Below are 4822 nucleotides of genomic sequence, written 5' to 3' on the forward strand. Positions count from 1 at the left end.
TGGGTACACTTGATCAGGTCCTGGGGATTTATCCACCTTTACCCGTTTCAAGACATCCAGCACTTCCTCCTCTGTAATCTGGACATTTTGCAAGATGTCACTATCTATTTCCCTACAGTCTATATCTTCCGTATCCTTTTCCACACTAAATACTGATGCAAAATACTTGATTAATATCTCCCCCATTTTCTGTGGCTCCACACAAAGGCCGCCTTGCTGATCTTTGAGGGGCCCTATTTTCTCCCAAGTTACCCTTTTGTCCTTAACGTATTTGTAAAAACCCTTTGGATTCTCCTTAATTCTATTTGCCAAAGCTATCTCATGTCCCCTTTTTGACCTCCTGATTTCCTTCATATGTTTACTCCTACTGCCTTTATACTCTTCTGAGGATTCGCTCAATCAACCTTACATATGCTTCCTTCTTTTTCTCAACCAATATGAGGAGAGAGTAATGGATTTTCAGTGATTATTCAAAATCCATCATTTCCACACTGCTGGAGACGTCAACGTGATATTCTCTGAAGACCTCAGCACATTTTGAAAACTTATTGGTTTATCAAGAAAGAAATTGATAGACTTTCTCAGGCTGCAATAGAAAATACCTGAAGACTGTGTCATGAAGCAAGCAAGAAGGTAATTTTAGAATGCAGCTGCTCTATGGCAGTGAGGTGGTAATTGCACACTCAGATTGATTCTGTAAAGCAGCCAAGTTTGAATCTTTAAAGAAGGAACAACTTTGCATTTTTGTTTGGTTTTCTGTTAAGTCATAGAGCTAAAAACTGATTTGAGATGCATAGCTAAGATATGACTGGGGCATCCCTCCAAGTGTCAGACTTTGCAGATGGCTTAACACATCCTCTTCAGAAGGCGGAAGGGGAATGTTCAAGGATGCATTTATCTACCTTAGGCAAGTCAGTAGGACCTAGACTCACATTTCCACTCAGGTATTCTGGTCAAGGCAATTGTTTCTAGACTTGTCCACAGAAGCCTGCATATGGAAATTACTATTCTCTAGGCAGGTTGTGCTAAGGCATTGCAGTGGCCACCTGCCTGAACTAGGGAACGCTTCTCAGAAAACAACACCTAAGCATACATCCTTAGGTAACCTTCCTGAGATCTTTCTTCTCTGTCTGTTCCCAATGGCCAGGTGAGATAGCCCTTACTGTTTAATCCACTTGCATCCTTGCTGTCTTGACACTATTCTTTAACAGAAAGGAACCAGCTCCAAGTCAAAGCTTTTTTTTTTGCAGGACACCCTTCATCAGCCCCTTAAAATTCCTTCACTACACAGATATTTTTGAAAGCAAGTGTTGCATAGCAGCTTTTTCTGATCTTCAGGAATTTAATAATTCTAACAAGTAGGCAGCAATCCTTTAAAAGCTGCTGGCAAATAAACAGCGCCATTGTATATCCAGTAATTTAATGATATTGTGCCAAGTACATAATAAGTGTATTAAGTTATGCTGCAGGTGCATGTGCGTAGCCATATGCAAACAATTTAAGAACAGAAGTAGACTATTCGACCTGTGGAAGCTTGTTCTGCAATTCATTACAGTCATGGCTAATCTAACACAAATCCAAACTTGAGCCTACCATATCATTCAAATTAATTGGATGAACATCCACCACATAGAACATAGAACATAGAACATAGAACAATACAGCACAGAACAGGCCCTTCGGCCCACGATGATGTGCCAAACATTTGTCCTAGCTTAAGCACCCATGATTCTGACTCTGCCACTCCCACACGCAGTGCATTCCATGCCTCCACCACTCTCTGGGTAAAGAACCTACCCCTGACATCCCCCCTATACCTTCCACCCTTCACCTTAAATTTATGTCCCCTTGTAACACTCTGTTGTAGCCGGGGAAAAGATTTCTGACTGTCTACTCTATCTATTCCTCTGATCATCTTATAAACCTCTATCAAGTCACCCCTCATCAATCACCTTCACAGGTAGCTCGCCCAGTGAAGCTATGAGCATTGACATGCTTCCAGCATTTATCTAAACATTGAGCACTGGGGAAGGACGTGACAATTCAAAGGTTGTATTGCTGATCAGGGAGTTTCTGCTCTGCCCAGCTCCGTAGCAATAGTTTAATGTTTTCATGAATGTGTTATCTTTTAGCAGCAGTCACCTAGCAACAACTTGAGAATCCCAAGATGTTACACTGTAGACTGTCCAGAAATGTAGACTTTAACAGTGATGTCTAAATCAGACCTCTCATTTATATATGTGAAGGACATGACATCCAATTTCAGTGGCCATCAAAGCAATCTTTCAGTTCCAGAACTTAGTATCAAATATTAATGTGCCTATATATTTGTAAAGTAGGCTCAATCAGGAGCAATTTCCAATCGTGCTGAGTAGAGCGAAACAATTATTGAAAATATATACAATTCTGCGCTTCTATACAGCCTAAGTCATCAAAACCAGGTTTACCCAGCATATTGAATATACTTCTTAGAGACAGAGAAAGAAATTGATAAATCTTCTTATTCTGTAAGAGAAAGCACCTTAGCACTGAGTCATGAAGTAAGAAGACAATTTTAGAACCCAGCTGCTCTGCAGCAGTAGTGAGCTAGTTGTAGCACAAATTGATTCTCTACAGTAGCCAAGTTAGAACATTTTTTAAAGAAGTACTTTTACATGTTCTTTGGCATTCTAATGAGTCACAGAACTAATGTGCATCTGTGATGCACAATTCCAATACATTCCATTTTGGAGCAGGTGTGTGTATTTTGTTTCCCCCACAACAATGTTGAAACTGTGGACAGCCTCAGATGCAAATCATAGACTGCACCAATATAGCAATAGATAACAGCTAGAGAATTCAGGAAATAAGTAATTCAAGCAGTTTTTAGATTGAGATTCTGATTGTATAAATTAAGCAAAGAAGAATAACATGTTTACCTTGCAAAATACTGATGAAACTGAAGCACGGTACATTTTTTAAACATGCAAATTGCAGGAACACACGTTAACTTACTGGCAATGGAATATATATTACTGAATTCTGAGGCACCTGCAGTCATGATCCTTTAGTTCAAGGAGCTAATGACCCAGTTAACCAGTACAAATGTTGAAAGGTTCACCATTCCAGCTGTGGAAAGTGTAATTGTCTGAGAACTAATAGAGAGAAAAAAAAGCAAATTTAGCCCCCCGCAAGACCAGCTAAAACACAGCAACGTAAAACCACAAACCCATTTTCGGCATGGAAGGAGAAACATTTTGCATTTGGGGAAGGCACAGAATTTGCAAATTTTTATGTGGAAGGTCAGTGCTACCTTAAGCACTTGGAGGACCTGGCAGCAGGGCTAATGCAAGGAAGAACATAAGACAAGGACAGAACATTGCTGTGAAGTCAGATAACAGTTATTTTATAAATAGAATGCATACATATGCAAAAAGCAAATCAATGTGAGCAAAGAGGTAGCAGGTAAGCTATTAAATATAAATACGAAGATAGCATGGTTATAAACATTACATTATACATGACAAGATAAAAGAAAGGTACTTCTGTTGGATGAATCTTGATTCTCACTATTCTTCCACTTAAAAGATAAAATTTACACATAAGGATACAACACTGAAAATTTCATCCTCCAGACATGAAGCATTTGATTCTATATTTAGCAGCTGTGTTATTTTAGTTTAGAGAGACAGTCTGGAAGCTATGGGACTGGGAGAAGTACTGCAGCATTGAGCTGCTGTTATGTACCTTGTTACAGATACATTTTGTGATTTGTAATCTAGAGCAAATTTCACATGCAGATATTTCAGATAGCAAATAGTTATGCAAGATACATTGGTTACCATATCTGAAATCCTGATACGTGCCTCAAAAGTGCATAATACTACACTTAGGTGTTAATTGATTATTATTTGATCCAGTCCATGTTCCCATTGACATTGGTTATATGCAAGTCCATAATAATATGTAATATTGTGATGGGAAATGCAGGCCCTGAATAGGTAAGTGAGCTTACACATTCACAACAGACCACGTGTTGACCTATTGTTTTAAGAAAAGCATTTGGATCTACTGTCATGCTGTCAAGGGGATGTTATATAAAGCAATGATTGTTATTATTCAAATTGCACTACTTACAAAGGTGGAGAGCACAAATTTGGTTAGATTTTGAAATAACTTCCCATAAGCTGGTATCCCATCACCAAGTCACCTTCTATTTGTACGTGCACAGTACTTGAAACTGGTGTGCCTTACTCAGAGCCAGCTCTCAGAGTGGACAGATCCTCTGTTCATATCTGTCAGCCAGGGCTCCTGGATTGGATCAGATTGACAGCCCCAATCAGGCTGACCTTGTTACAGTTACTACATCCCTCCCCCTCTACATCCAGGGGGTTAGACATGCTCTTTTCCTTGTAGATTCAACTGGGGCCTCTCACACAGTCTTGGTTGTGGGTGGTACAAACCGGCGCATACTTGCACCCATAGTGTCTTGAAAAAATTCATCCTATTCTTCAGGCAGTAAAGATGTTGAGACTGAGACACCCGCTGTGTCCATCTGGTAGCATGTGGTAGCAAGAGAGATCCTATAAAGTGGCCAAGAGCACTGGGAAATCAGAAGATTGGGAAGGCTACAAAAACAAACAGAGGATAACAAAGAGAGAAATAAGAAAGGAGAGGATAAAGTATGAAGGTAGGCTAGCCAGTAATATTAGAAATGATAGTAAAAGTTTCTTTCAATGCATAAGAAGCAAACAACAAGCAAAAGTAGACATTGGGCCACTTCAAATTGATGCTGGAAGGCTAGTGATAAGGAAATAGTAGGAGAACTTAATAAGTACTTTGC

This window comes from Chiloscyllium plagiosum, chromosome 35 (assembly GCF_004010195.1).
Source record: "Chiloscyllium plagiosum isolate BGI_BamShark_2017 chromosome 35, ASM401019v2, whole genome shotgun sequence".
NCBI classification, from domain to species: domain Eukaryota; kingdom Metazoa; phylum Chordata; class Chondrichthyes; order Orectolobiformes; family Hemiscylliidae; genus Chiloscyllium; species Chiloscyllium plagiosum.